General features: G+C 38.4%; 1 non-coding gene across 1 annotated transcript; it reads right to left on the bottom strand.

Annotated features, from left to right (window-relative positions):
• Positions 1 to 2194: 2194 nt before the first annotated feature.
• On the bottom strand, positions 2195 to 2301 carry LOC137960672 (small nucleolar RNA R71). The gene has a single exon (XR_011114223.1). It is a non-coding gene; the product is annotated as a small nucleolar RNA R71 (small nucleolar RNA).
• Positions 2302 to 16456: the final 14155 nt, after the last annotated feature.

The raw sequence follows: 16456 nt of genomic DNA, 5'->3' as shown, positions 1-16456 counted from the left end.
AAAGTCTCTGTAACTTTTAGGCACTGCAAACTCTTTTAGTTTTTATACACTAGCTTTTACAATTATCGAGAAAAAGGGTAGTCGGGGGATTTTTACCTGAGTGTTTGATAGATGCCATATTCTGACATGAGAACTAGGTTAATTATAATAGAATAACCTTTATAATTGTGTTATAGGTGGTTATTTATCGGTTTTCAAATGAAATGTGCATGTATTGAATTTGGCATTAATCACTATCTATATTGCATAATTTTCTCTCCTGAATTATATTTCATTGCTTTTAGGGTTTATTTCTTCCTGAAATGCTTTTTATGGATTCAATTATGGAATTTCAGGAGAATTTTGGTGGAGAAGGAGATATTTACCAAAATTCCCTTAGTGAAATGGAGGTATTTTTTAGGGCAAATCGTATTAAAACAAAGGGAAAATAGTATTAAAGGTAGGGAGAGAACGTCGTCTGAAGGGGAAGAGGGTGTCGACCGAAATAGAGCACCGTGGACCAAAACAGGGGAAGACCCGAGAGGATTTTGCCACCGTCGTCCACCGCCGTCTGGCAACCGAGAACAGACCCATGGACAGCTCGAGAGAGTCTCCATCGCGGCGAGTTCGATAGTGCCAGTTTCTATTCACCAGACCGAGAGGTGACCTGAGAGGGCTCCTCCGGTGCCAATTCCGCATTTCGACCATCCTCCGGCGTCGATTACCTATTTCTGACCATTCACGGAGCTATTCCGACTCCAACCGAGACTCGAGAGAGCCGTTTAGAGGACTTCAGCTCCATTTTGTTCTTCACCGGTCATCACCTCCATCCGTCGGCTTCTATCCTTCTTCGCCGGCGTCGTCTCTACCTCCGGCCACTTGCTCTTGCTACCCAAAGCCATCAATTTTGGGAAATTGCAGCACCCGTGAGAACCAGTCTGCTGCCCGAGCGAGAGGAAGGAGAAGGGGAGTAATTCGTCATTTTGGAATTTAATTTTTCTATAGTTTGAACTTAGGTTTTGAATGTTTATTAAATTTGATTTGATAATTAATATTTATTGAATATTTGTTTTCCGGATATTTGATTAAATTAGCTAGTTAGGGTAGGATTATAATTTAGGTTGGATTTTGGTATTTTAATCCGATTTCTATCTTTCAGTCTATGCACCCGAGAGGGGCTAGACGCAAGGATTGAGAAATCGGATCCGTGGTTACATGGCGCTCGAGAGAGGCACGAATCACCGTAAAATCCAGAGTTGACGTTTCCCGTTGTGCAAGTAGTTAACCAGATGATTGCTTGATAATTTAGGATATAATTAGTGTTTAGTTTAGATTAATTCATCATATTTGGTTAGGTTAGTTAACTAAAGAATACACAAAATTCAGTCCTCCTTGTGGATATGACCCTCGCTTCCCGCTAAAATACATGAACGATTCGTATGCTAGCGAGGTATAAAAGCCGATGTAATTAAATTTTTACATCAAGTTTTTGACACCGTTGCTGGGGAGGCATGTATTAAGTGTATTTCTTTGTTCTCCATGGTCTTAGGTTAGATTTATTTTTATTTATTTATTTATTTATTTTTTGCTTTCATAATTTTATCTTGGTGATTTTGTATGGAATTATTTTTATTTCTTCTAGTTAGTTCGTATTTTCAATAGTGAGTTTGTTAGCTTAATTTGATAGTTCGTTTTGTTTCTTTTTGTGTTTTTATGCACGGGCGCCGCTCCCTAGGTGGACCATTAACTCCCTCTGTTGAAGAGGTAGAACATATTTGTAGGAAAACACCCGAAGTCAAGTTAGGAGCTACCATGGCCAATCAGGGTGAACCATTACAGTTACCTACAGTAGGTGACCGTAGAGCCCTAAGGGATTATTCTATCCCATCCCACTTCACATCACCTTCTTGCATTATATTGCCACCCACTACTGCCGCCAGTTATGAGTTGAAACCGAGTGTGATCCAACTCCTCCCTACATTCTATGGGTTGGAGAAGGAGGACCCTTATTACCACATCAAGGAATTCTTAGATATTTGTGCAACTTTCAAATTCCAGAATTTCTCAGATGACTATCCGGTTAAGACTTTTTCCATTTTCACTTAAGGATAATGCCAAGTCTTGGCTTAATTCCTTAGAGGTGGGCAGCATTACTTCATGGGACACATTAGTCACAAAATTTTTGTCCAAGTACTTTCCCATTCAGAGAACTACAACCCTCAGAAGAGAAATCTCCAACTTTATGCAGAAGGAGGGAGAACACTTTTATGAGGCTTGGGAGAAATGGAAGGATTTGATCTGTAGGTGTCTGCATCATGGGTTTGAGAAATGGCATTTAGTGCAATACTTTTATCAAGGTCTTACACTCCAGGTTAGATCCATGGTAGATGCAACGAGTGGTGGGAGTTTGATGGGTAAGAGTGCCAGTGAGGCGTGGGACTTCTTTGAAACATTGAGTGATCAATCTCAGCAATGGGGTTCGTCATTTAATGTGGATAGGAGATCCCACGAAGCCAAAAGAGGGGGTCTCTACGAGGTTAGTGAAACACCCATGCTCATGGCCAAGATTGAGGGGTTGACTAGAAAAATTGATGCCCTTATGGTGTCTAAGACTTCACCTGCTCCTAACCCATCTACTGTCTGTGCCATATGCTCTGGTTCATCTCATCCCACACAAATGTGTCCCTCTAGTTCATCCTACCCGGAGCTCATTGAGGACTTCAATGCAGTCCAGAATCCAAGGGCCCACAGGGTCCTCCAGGGTTTACTCAACCCCAAGCTCCGCGCCCACACTTCACTCAACAGCCATTGATTCCACAAAAAGCTTCACTTGAGGACATGCAGAATACACAGTCCTCCATTGCTAAACTTGAAATGCAAGTGAGTCAGTTGGCCAGCCACATGAGTGAACAAGCACAAAATAGACTCCCGAGTCAAACCATTCCTAACCCCAAAAGCACATATGAGAGTGGGTTGAGTTCCAAACCCCACCATGAGCAAGCCAAAGCCATAACCACCCTTAGGAGTGGTCGTGAGTTGAACAATGGGGTAGGGACCACTAAGTCTAAGGAGTCAAAGGATGACAATGGGGACACATCATTGAGTGAAGAACCTCCAAGTTCTCCACCAACAGCCAAGCAGATCCCTAACCAAGTCCCACCAGCTCCTTATCCGCAGAGGTTATCGGGCCCACCTAGGAAAGGAGATAGCATGCATGAAATGTTGGAACTGTTTAGTAAGGTTCACATTAATATTCCACTTCTTGATGCTATTAGGCAAGTCCCTACCTATGCCCAATTTTTGAAAGACCTTTGTACACAGAAGAGAAAACAACATGTTAACAAAAAGGTCTTTCTTATTGAGAATGTAAGCTCAATTCAGAAACACAACACTCCTCCTAAAGTTAAAGATCCTGGATGTCCCACAATTTCATGTGTCATTGGTGAACATACCATCCAGAGAGCTCTTCTGGACTTAGGGGCAAGTGTGAATTTGATTCCTTTCTTTGTGTACCAGCAATTAGGTTTGTGGGAATTGAAGCCTACTCCCATCACACTTCAACTAGCTGACCGTTCTGTGAACATACCATGAGGAATAGTTGAAGATGTTTTGATAAAAGTGGACAAATTTCTGTTCCCGGTTGATTTCATTGTTCTTGATACAGAACCAGTAGTCAATGTGACCAACCAAATTCCTGACAACCTAGGACGTCCCTTCTTAGCCACATCTAATGCTATCATTCATTGTAAAATTGGTGAGTTGGAGTTGTCTTTTGTAAATTTTAAGGTCTCATTGAATGTATTTAATGTCGGGCACCACCCACTTGAATCTGATGATCTGAGTCCTGCATTTAAGATAGAGACTGTTATGCTTGATGACGAATCCACTCTTAGATCTTTTGAGTCTTGCATAACATCTTTAGACATGGACTATTTTGATGAGGAAACATATTTTAGAGAGGTTGACTCTTTACTCAGTTCTGTACCTCTGTTGGAGGAAGCTTATGAGGTTATCACAACCGATCATCCACAGGATCTTCATCTTGACTTGGACAAACCTCTTGAAACTTCCAAGCTAGATCTTAAGCCACTTCCTCCCACGTTGAAGTATGCGTTCTTGGGATCCATGAACTCATTGTCAGTCATTATTTCCTCTGATTTGAGTACTGAGCAGGAGGAACAATTGACTGAAGTTTTACAAGCACACAGAGAAGCATTGGGGCGGACTCTTGATGCCTTAAAAGGGATTAGGCCCTCCATATGCATGCATCATAGTCATTTGGAGGAGGGGACTAAAGCCTCACATGAGATGCAACGTAGGTTAAATCCCCATATGCTGGAGGTTGTGAGAGAAGAAGTCATCAGGTTGCTTGTGACAGGAATCATTTACCCTATTTCCGGTAGCACCTGGGTGAATCCAATTCAAGTTGTCCCTAAGAAAGGGGGGATAACGATAATGAAAAATGAGAGTGGTGAATTGATTCCCAAGAGAACTACCACAAAGTTGCGTGTCTGCATTTACTATAGAAAACTTAATTCCGCCACTAGGAAGGATCAATTCCCACTACCTTTCATTGATCAGGTGTTAGAGCGATTGGCCAGCCACAATTTGTATTGCTTCTTAGATGGATACTCCGGCTACAATCAAATTCCAATTGCTCCAGAAGACAAGGAAAAGACCACATTCACGTGTCCATTTGGCACCTATGCTTACAGACGTATGCCTTTTGGTTTATGCAATGCGCCCGCCACTTTCCAACGATGCATGATGAGTATCTTTTCTGACATGATTGGTGACTTTTTAGAGGTCTTTATGGATGACTTTTCTGTGTTTGGCTCTAGTTTTGATACATGTCTGCACAATCTTTCACTTGTATTATCCCGTTGCATTAAGTCCAATTTAGTCTTGAATTGGGAGAAATGCCACTTCATGGTAAAAGAAGGAATTGTTTTAGGACATGTGGTGTCTGAGTGGGGTGTAGAAGTGGACAAAGCCAAGGTTGACCTAATTGCCAATCTGCCACCACCTACTTCTGTGAAGGGGGTGTGTTCTTTCCTTGGCCATGCTGGGTTCTATAGGTGCTTCATTAAGGACTTTAGCAAAATTTCTCGTCCTTTGACGAATTTGCTTGCTCAAGATGCTGCTTTTGCCTTTGATGGTGCCTGTATTCATGCTTTTGAGACACTGAAGAAATGTTTGTCCACTGCACCCATTGTCCAACCCCCTACTTAGTCTTTGCCTTTTGAGTTGATGTGTGATGCCTTTGATTATGCATTGGGGACTGTTTTGGGGCAAAAGACGGATAAAATTCCCTGTGTCATTCAGTATGCTAGCCGCACTCTTCATGATGCTCAATTGAATTACACTACCACTGAGGAGTTGCTAGTTGTTGTGTTTGCCATGAACAAATTCAGATCATATCTGTTAGGGTCAAAGTTTATAGTGTTTACTGATCATTCTGCTTTGAAGTACTGATTATCAATCAAGGACACTAAACCTCACTTGATTAGATGGATGTTGCAATTGCAAGAATTTGACCTTGAGATTCGAGATAAGAAGGGTTGTGAGAATGTTGTTGCTAATCATCTATCTAGGATCTGTGTAGCACCTCAGGAAGGATTCCTTCCTTTAAATGATTCCTTCTCTGATGAAAAACTTCTCCAAGTATCCCAGTTGCCTTGGTTTGCTGACATAATCAACTATCTTGTAACTCATAAGATTCCTGATTATTGGAGTAAACAAGATCAGTTGAAATTCTTTTCCCAAGTCAAACATTTTTTTTGGGATGACCCTTATTTGTCCAAGGTGTGTCCTGACCAAGTCATTAGGCATTGTGTACATGAGCAAGACTTTGCCAACATTCTTGAATTTTGTCATTCCCATGCATGTGGTGGACATTTTGGTGCTAGAAAGACCGCGGCCAAAGTGTTGCAATGTGGTTTCTATTGGCCTTCATTATTCAGAGATGCCCATGAGTTTTGTCATGTGTGTGATAGATGCCAATGGACTGATTGTTTGTCTAGGAAGAACATGATGCCTCTTAACCCCATTCTTATTATTGAATTGTTTGATGTGTGGGGTATTAACTTCATGGGTCATTTTCCTGTCTCGTTCGGCTATCAATACATCCTTGTTGCTGTTGAATATGTCCCTAGATGGATGGAAGCTATTGCATGAAAGACAAATGATGACAAAGTGGTGGTAAAGTTTTTAAAAGAAAACATCTTTAATCGGTTTGGTACCCCGAGAGCGATCATCAGTGATGGGGGATCTCATTTTTGTAACAGAGCATTTGAGACCTTATTGAAGAAATATTCCATCACTCATCGGGTGTCCACTCCGTACCACCCACAAACTTTTGGTCAAGTAGAAATCTCTAATAGGGAGATCAAACGGATTTTGGAGAAGTCGGTTCGCTTTTATAGGAAAGATTGGTCCACTCGATTGGACGATGCTTTATGGGCCTATCGAACCGCTTATAAGACCCTATTGGGATGTCTCCATTTCGCCTAGTGTTTGGCAAAGCATGTCATCTACCTGTTGAGCTTGAGCATAGAGCTTATTGGGCCATTAAGGCTTTGAATTTTGATTTGACTCAAGCGGGTGAAGAGAGAAAATTGTAATTGAATGAGTTGGAGGAGATATGTCATGATGCTTATGAGAATGCCAAACTGTATAAGGAGTGAACAAAGCTTTTATTTTTAGCAAGTCTTTTATTGTTGGACAAAATGTTTTACTTTATAACTCACGATTGCATTTGTTTCCAGGGAAGCTAAGATCCAGGTGGTCCGGTCCATTTGAAGTTACACAGGTGTTTCCTCATGGCGCTATTGAGATCCGCAATCACGGAGACGGGTCGGTCTTCAAAGTGAATGGTCAGAGGCTCAAACTATATCTTGAGAATGTCCCCACACCGGAGGAGGTGATGGTGATTTTCTTGGAGGAACTTGTCATTTCATCTTGAATGCGTCAGAGTCTTGCTTGCGACTATAAACTTAGCACATTGTGGGCAATCCCCACGTTTCTATCCCTTTGTACATTACAGTTTTATTTTTGGTTTATTCATTCTTATTTGGGATAACCTTTGGTTTACTCTGGTCTTGATTGATTGGAGGTCCCCCGGCGATGTCGGCCCCATCATGGACTCGGGGTATTCTCTTGCTGGCTGAGAGCATTAATGGTTCCGGTAGTCGATGATCAGATTTTTGGTCCCTAGTTTGAGAGGTCTGTACTCAAACAACCGTTCTGGGATTGACCAGTTTGATCTTGAAGTATTGAATGAAAACCTTATGGTGAGTAACTTAAGCACTTGTGTTCAGCGCGTGATTCCTGCTGCCTTCAGTGACCAATCACACGGAGATTTCTTCAAAGTGTGATGTGGGATAGCGGTTTCATCTACGGATGATTACCTACGGGTACGGCTGATACGAGTAAACTTTCTTTGAGGGAGACTATGTATCATTCCTGGGGGATCTTTATTGACTTTTCGGTATTATTGTTGATGACCAAACACATATGGTCCTACCTATGGATTTAGGAGCCCTGAGGGAGCTTAACCCTTACTCTGCTGGAGTATAACTAGCTAAGTTGTTATTCCTTTTTGTAGTCATTCTGGTGTTTTAACTTTTCCCCATTGAGGACAATGTCAGATTTAGGTTTGGGGGGGGGGGGGGGGGGGGGGGGGGTGTGGGGGAACGACTCTTTTATGTCTTACCAATAATTTTCTTTTGATTTTTGTTCGTGGTTTTCAAATTACTTCTCTTAGTATGTGGTTAACGTTAGTAGAGTTAAAATAAGTTGCTCAAATGTGTTTCAAAATTTTTCGTAAAACTGTGTAGAATATGCCTATTAGAAATCTGATATCGTTTGTTGTGATCCATGAGAATTTAGCGGGATAACTTACTATTGCATTAGACTTGGAACTTAGTTGCAAAAGAGAACATGTAAATCTAGTGTTAATCTATGTTAGTGTGAATAGTCTTGTATGCCTATTTGAACTCATTCCTTTTTATACCTCAGTGAAATTCCTTGTTGTAATGTATGAATTCAAATGGAAATGCTCTTGCTTGCAAAAGACAGATAACTTCAGAAACAGTCTGGGCAAACCCAGGGACATGCACCGGAATAGTCGGTTAGTTAAAAATAAGTGCATGTGCAGTGAAGATGAATGCAAAATGGTGGTAATACCAAAAGTATTCAGTTAAACAAAAATTACGCTGGTAATAGCAAAAGTGCGCTGGTAATAACGTAAAATGGTTTTAAATCTGGAAGCAATGAGTTTCCTTAACTTTGATGATGAATTGTAATTTGAAAGAAGTTGCAGGTCAAGATTGAAATTGGTATATTTATTTTGTGAGATTGTCAGACAACAGGTTTACTCTACTATTTTCTCTTAATTGTGATGTGATCAGGATTTTATTGTTATTTGTCGCCTCTTTGTTGTGTTGAAGTAATTGCTTATGGGTCACATTGGTTCAGGTGGAGTAACAATGAGTGTATTTGGATTGATAATATGCTATATTTTACACAGGTTTCAAATTGTGCAGGATCTCATATGATTTTCAGATATTTTACGATACTAAGTGTTAGTCATATGCTAATGAGGAGTAAGTTTTCTTCAGTTTTCTTTTTATATTATTGATTTAAATGAATTTTGTGGGTAAATTCCATGCAAACCCTCACGAGACATAACACGTCCACTACTGCAAAGTAGGGGTTTAACGGCTTGTTGCATGCGCTAAATGCAATCGTGCTCCCTACGAAAGTGGCACTTTGTCTTCCTAGGCTTAATTTTGGTTCGATTGTTGTTTTGCTAGGGACTAGCAAAGATTTAGGTTTGGGGGTGTGATAGATGCCATATTCTGACATGAGAACTAGGTTAATTATAATAGAATAACCTTTATAATTGTGTTATAGGTGGTTATTTATCGGTTTTCAAATGAAACGTGCATTTATTGAATTTGGCATTAATCACTGTCTATATTGCATATTTTTCTCTCCTGAATTATATTTCACTGCTTTTAGGGTTTATTTCTTCCTGAAATGCTTTTTATGGATTCAATTATGGAATTTCAAGAGAATTTTGGTGGAGAAGGAGATATTTACCAAAATGCCCTTAGTGAAATGGAGGTATTTTTTAGGGCAAATCGTATTAAAACAAAGGGAAAATCGTATTAAAGGGGGGGGGGGGGGGGGGGGGGGGGTGTGTGGGGGAACGACTCTTTTATGTCTTACCAATAATTTTCTTTTGATTTTTGTTCGTGGTTTTCAAATTACTTCTCTTAGTATGTGGTTAACGTTAGTAGAGTTAAAATAAGTTGCTCAAATGTGTTTCAAAATTTTTCGTAAAACTGTGTAGAATATGCCTATTAGAAATCTGATATCGTTTGTTGTGATCCATGAGAATTTAGCGGGATAACTTACTATTGCATTAGACTTGGAACTTAGTTGCAAAAGAGAACATGTAAATCTAGTGTTAATCTATGTTAGTGTGAATAGTCTTGTATGCCTATTTGAACTCATTCCTTTTTATACCTCAGTGAAATTCCTTGTTGTAATGTATGAATTCAAATGGAAATGCTCTTGCTTGCAAAAGACAGATAACTTCAGAAACAGTCTGGGCAAACCCAGGGACATGCACCGGAATAGTCGGTTAGTTAAAAATAAGTGCATGTGCAGTGAAGATGAATGCAAAATGGTGGTAATACCAAAAGTATTCAGTTAAACAAAAATTACGCTGGTAATAGCAAAAGTGCGCTGGTAATAACGTAAAATGGTTTTAAATCTGGAAGCAATGAGTTTCCTTAACTTTGATGATGAATTGTAATTTGAAAGAAGTTGCAGGTCAAGATTGAAATTGGTATATTTATTTTGTGAGATTGTCAGACAACAGGTTTACTTTACTATTTTCTCTTAATTGTGATGTGATCAGGATTTTATTGTTATTTGTCGCCTCTTTGTTGTGTTGAAGTAATTGCTTATGGGTCACATTGGTTCAGGTGGAGTAACAATGAGTGTATTTGGATTGATAATATGCTATATTTTACACAGGTTTCAAATTGTGCAGGATCTCATATGATTTTCAGATATTTTACGATACTAAGTGTTAGTCATATGCTAATGAGGAGTAAGTTTTCTTCAGTTTTCTTTTTATATTATTGATTTAGATGAATTTTGTGGGTAAATTCCATGCAAACCCTCACGAGACATAACACGTCCACTACTGCAAAGTAGGGGTTTAACGGCTTGTTGCATGCGCTAAATGCAATCGTGCTCCCTACGAAAGTGGCACTTTGTCTTCCTAGGCTTAATTTTGGTTCGATTGTTGTTTTGCTAGGGACTAGCAAAGATTTAGGTTTGGGGGTGTGATAGATGCCATATTCTGACATGAGAACTAGGTTAATTATAATAGAATAACCTTTATAATTGTGTTATAGGTGGTTATTTATCGGTTTTCAAATGAAACGTGCATTTATTGAATTTGGCATTAATCACTGTCTATATTGCATATTTTTCTCTCCTGAATTATATTTCACTGCTTTTAGGGTTTATTTCTTCCTGAAATGCTTTTTATGGATTCAATTATGGAATTTCAAGAGAATTTTGGTGGAGAAGGAGATATTTACCAAAATGCCCTTAGTGAAATGGAGGTATTTTTTAGGGCAAATCGTATTAAAACAAAGGGAAAATCGTATTAAAGGGGGGGGGGGGGGGGGGGGGGGGGGGGGGGGGGGGGGGTGTGTGGGGGAACGACTCTTTTATGTCTTACCAATAATTTTCTTTTGATTTTTGTTCGTGGTTTTCAAATTACTTCTCTTAGTATGTGGTTAACGTTAGTAGAGTTAAAATAAGTTGCTCAAATGTGTTTCAAAATTTTTCATAAAACTGTGTAGAATATGCCTATTAGAAATCTGATATCGTTTGTTGTGATCCATGAGAATTTAGCGGGATAACTTACTATTGCATTAGACTTGGAACTTAGTTGCAAAAGAGAACATGTAAATCTAGTGTTAATCTATGTTAGTGTGAATAGTCTTGTATGCCTATTTGAACTCATTCCTTTTTATACCTCAGTGAAATTCCTTGTTGTAATGTATGAATTCAAATGGAAATGCTCTTGCTTGCAAAAGACAGATAACTTCAGAAACAGTCTGGGCAAACCCAGGGACATGCACCGGAATAGTCGGTTAGTTAAAAATAAGTGCATGTGCAGTGAAGATGAATGCAAAATGGTGGTAATACCAAAAGTATTCAGTTAAACAAAAATTACGCTGGTAATAGCAAAAGTGCGCTGGTAATAACGTAAAATGGTTTTAAATCTGGAAGCAATGAGTTTCCTTAACTTTGATGATGAATTGTAATTTGAAAGAAGTTGCAGGTCAAGATTGAAATTGGTATATTTATTTTGTGAGATTGTCAGACAACAGGTTTACTTTACTATTTTCTCTTAATTGTGATGTGATCAGGATTTTATTGTTATTTGTCGCCTCTTTGTTGTGTTGAAGTAATTGCTTATGGGTCACATTGGTTCAGGTGGAGTAACAATGAGTGTATTTGGATTGATAATATGCTATATTTTACACAGGTTTCAAATTGTGCAGGATCTCATATGATTTTCAGATATTTTACGATACTAAGTGTTAGTCATATGCTAATGAGGAGTAAGTTTTCTTCAGTTTTCTTTTTATATTATTGATTTAGATGAATTTTGTGGGTAAATTCCATGCAAACCCTCACGAGACATAACACGTCCACTACTGCAAAGTAGGGGTTTAACGGCTTGTTGCATGCGCTAAATGCAATCGTGCTCCCTACGAAAGTGGCACTTTGTCTTCCTAGGCTTAATTTTGGTTCGATTGTTGTTTTGCTAGGGACTAGCAAAGATTTAGGTTTGGGGGTGTGATAGATGCCATATTCTGACATGAGAACTAGGTTAATTATAATAGAATAACCTTTATAATTGTGTTATAGGTGGTTATTTATCGGTTTTCAAATGAAACGTGCATTTATTGAATTTGGCATTAATCACTGTCTATATTGCATATTTTTCTCTCCTGAATTATATTTCACTGCTTTTAGGGTTTATTTCTTCCTGAAATGCTTTTTATGGATTCAATTATGGAATTTCAAGAGAATTTTGGTGGAGAAGGAGATATTTACCAAAATGCCCTTAGTGAAATGGAGGTATTTTTTAGGGCAAATCGTATTAAAACAAAGGGAAAATCGTATTAAAGGGGGGGGGGGGGGGGGGGGGGGGGGGGGGGGGGGGGGGGGGGGAACGACTCTTTTATGTCTTACCAATAATTTTCTTTTGATTTTTGTTCGTGGTTTTCAAATTACTTCTCTTAGTATGTGGTTAACGTTAGTAGAGTTAAAATAAGTTGCTCAAATGTGTTTCAAAATTTTTCGTAAAACTGTGTAGAATATGCCTATTAGAAATCTGATATCGTTTGTTGTGATCCATGAGAATTTAGCGGGATAACTTACTATTGCATTAGACTTGGAACTTAGTTGCAAAAGAGAACATGTAAATCTAGTGTTAATCTATGTTAGTGTGAATAGTCTTGTATGCCTATTTGAACTCATTCCTTTTTATACCTCAGTGAAATTCCTTGTTGTAATGTATGAATTCAAATGGAAATGCTCTTGCTTGCAAAAGACAGATAACTTCAGAAACAGTCTGGGCAAACCCAGGGACATGCACCGGAATAGTCGGTTAGTTAAAAATAAGTGCATGTGCAGTGAAGATGAATGCAAAATGGTGGTAATACCAAAAGTATTCAGTTAAACAAAAATTACGCTGGTAATAGCAAAAGTGCGCTGGTAATAACGTAAAATGGTTTTAAATCTGGAAGCAATGAGTTTCCTTAACTTTGATGATGAATTGTAATTTGAAAGAAGTTGCAGGTCAAGATTGAAATTGGTATATTTATTTTGTGAGATTGTCAGACAACAGGTTTACTCTACTATTTTTTCTTAATTGTGATGTGATCAGGATTTTATTGTTATTTGTCGCCTCTTTGTTGTGTTGAAGTAATTGCTTATGGGTCACATTGGTTCAGGTGGAGTAACAATGAGTGTATTTGGATTGATAATATGCTATATTTTACACAGGTTTCAAATTGTGCAGGATCTCATATGATTTTCAGATATTTTACGATACTAAGTGTTAGTCATATGCTAATGAGGAGTAAGTTTTCTTCAGTTTTCTTTTTATATTATTGATTTAGATGAATTTTGTGGGTAAATTCCATGCAAACCCTCACGAGACATAACACGTCCACTACTGCATAGTAGGGGTTTAACGGCTTGTTGCATGCGCTAAATGCAATCGTGCTCCCTACGAAAGTGGCACTTTGTCTTCCTAGGCTTAATTTTGGTTCGATTGTTGTTTTGCTAGGGACTAGCAAAGATTTAGGTTTGGGGGTGTGATAGATGCCATATTCTGACATGAGAACTAGGTTAATTATAATAGAATAACCTTTATAATTGTGTTATAGGTGGTTATTTATCGGTTTTCAAATGAAACGTGCATTTATTGAATTTGGCATTAATCACTGTCTATATTGCATATTTTTTTCTCCTGAATTGTATTTCACTGCTTTTAGGGTTTATTTCTTCCTGAAATGCTTTTTATGGATTCAATTATGGAATTTCAAGAGAATTTTGGTGGAGAAGGAGATATTTACCAAAATGCCCTTAGTGAAATGGAGGTATTTTTTAGGGCAAATCGTATTAAAACAAAGGGAAAATCGTATTAAAGGGAGGGAGAGAACGTCGACTGAAGGGGAAGAGGGCGTCGACCAAAATAGAGCACCATGGACCGAAACAGGGGAAGACCCGAGAGGATTTTGCCACCGTCGTCCACCACCGTCCGGCAACCGAGAACAGACCCGAGGAGAGCTCGAGAGAGTCTTCATCGCGGCGAGTTCGAGAGTGCGAGTTTCTATTCACCAGGCCGAGAGGTGACCCGAGAGGGCTCCTCCGGTGCCAATTCCGCATTCCGACCATCCTCCAGCGTCGATTACCTATTTTCGACCATTCCCAGAGCTATTCCGACTCCTACTGAGACTCGAGAGAGCCGTTTAGAGGACTTCAGCTCCATTTCGTTCTTCACCAGTCGTCACCTCCGTCTGTCGGCTTCTATCCTTCTTCGCCGGCGTCGTCTCTACCTCCGGCCACTCGCTCCTACTACCCGAAGCCATCAATTTTGGAAAATTGCAGCACCCATGAGAACGAGTCTACTGACCGAGCGAGAGGAAGGAGAAGGGGAGTAATTCGTCATTTTGGAATTTAATTTTTCTATAGTTTGAACTTAGGTTTTGAATGTTTATTAAATGAGATTTGATAATTAATGTTTATTGAATATTTTTTTCCATATATTTGATTAAATTAGCTAGTTAGGGTAAGATTATAATTTAGGTTGGCTTTTGGTATTTTAATCTGATTTCTGTCTTTCACTCTATGCACCCGAGAGGGGCTAGACGCAAGGATTGAGAAATCAGATCCGTGGTTACATGGCACTTGAGAGAGGCACGAATCACCGTAAAATCTAGAGTTGACGTTTCCTGTTGTGCAAGTAGTTAACCAGTTGATTGCTTGATAATTTAGGATATAACTAGTGTTTAGTTCAGATTAATTCATCATATTTGGTTAGGCTAGTTGACTGAAGAATACACAAAATTCAGTCCTCCTTGTGGATATGACCCTCGCTTCCCACTAAATTACATGAATGATTTGTACGCTTTCAAGCTATAAAAGCCGATGTAACTAAATTTTTACATCAGTGTTGACTCCAAATCCATCAGTCATTTCTTTAAAAAAAATAGCCCGTTACACATGATTGTTCGATAGATAACTTTACAAATCATTTGCACTTGTTAGGTTAGCTTTTTTGTAAATATCCCACCGCACGCTCACTTGAGAATATAAGGAGCGTTTGTTGTTCGCTATAAAAGGTTTGTATCCACAGGGCATTTGCATATTTAACATGTTTCAAGCATGCATATCCATATTTAAAACATGTAAGGATCAGTTAGAATCTCTTTCTTATCAAATTCCAAGCCTTTAGGGTTGAACTAGTGGAATTTCCCAAACTTAGACAACAAAACATTCGTGTTCGTTTGTGGTGTGTGAATAAGTTTTCTTTACTTATATTTGCTATTTTTTTTAATTTTTTCCATACATAAACTCTAAAAATTTTATTTTGTTGTGATCTGTTTTGCCTTTATCTCCCTATTTACGAGAGAATCAGAGAGTGAAAACACAAAGTTTTGATTTAAAAAAAATGTTTACATCTAAAATGGAATAGAAATGCACAAATGAAGAGAGATTTAATTCCAAAAAGTCTCTGTTACTTTTAGGGACTGCAAACTCTTTTAGTTTTTATTCATTAGGTTTCATAATGATCGGGAAAAGGAGGAGGCGAAGAATTTTTAACTGAGTGTTGACCCCAAAGCCATAAGCATTTCTTAAAAAAACATAGCCCATTATGCATGACTGACCAACAAATCATTTTAAAAATCATCTACGATTGTTAGCTTAGCTTTTTGTTAGTGGGCAAAATAATGGCATGTTTGACTTAGGTAAATTCACACCGCATGTTCATTGAGAATTTAAATAGCGTTTGTTGTTCACTTTAAAAGGTTTGGATCCATAGGGCATTTTCATCTGTAACATGTTTAGAGCATCCATATCCATATTTAAAATATGTTAGGATCAGTTAGAAATCTCTTTCTTATAAAATTCCAAGCCATCAGGGTTGAACTAGTGGAATTTCCCAAACATTGAAAACAAAACTTTTGTGTTCATTTGTGGTGTGTGAATAAATTTTCTTTACTTACACTTGTTATTGTTATTGAATTTTTCCATACATAAACTCTAAAATTTTCATTTTGTTGTGATCTGTTTTGCCTTTATATTCTTGTTTACGAGAGAATCGAAGAGTGAAAACTCAAAATTTTGATTTAAGAAAAATGTATACATCTAAAATGGAAAGGGAATGCAAATGCTTAGGGAGAGATAATTCCTAAAAGACTCTGTAGCTTTTAGGGACTCCAAACTCTTTTAGTTCTTATACATTTAGTTTTGCAATGATCAGGAAAAAGGGGAGGCGATGGATTTTTAACTGAGTGTTGTCTCCCAATCCATATGTCATTTCTTACTAAAATATTGCCCGTTACGCATGATTGACCGATAAATCACTTTACAAATCATATTCGATTGTTAGGTCAGCTTTTTGTAAGTGGGCAAAATAATGGCTTGTTTGACTCGGGTAAATATCCCACCGCACGTCCACTTGAGAATTTAATGAGCGTTTCTTGTTCGCTTAAAAAGGTTTGGATCCATATGGTATTTGCATCTTTAAAATATTTAGAGCATGCATATCCATATTTAAAATATGTTAGGATCAGTTAGAAATCTCTTTGTTATCAAATTCCTAGCCATTCGGGTTGAACTAGTGGAATTTTCCAAACTC

The sequence above is a fragment of the Aristolochia californica genome, unplaced genomic scaffold (assembly GCF_029961685.1).
Source record: "Aristolochia californica isolate CCGP_79_NKW_82.1479 unplaced genomic scaffold, dmAriCali1.0.hap1 SCAF_3, whole genome shotgun sequence".
NCBI classification, from domain to species: Eukaryota; Viridiplantae; Streptophyta; class Magnoliopsida; order Piperales; family Aristolochiaceae; genus Aristolochia; species Aristolochia californica.
This window is presented reverse-complemented; position numbering and strand designations above follow the sequence as displayed.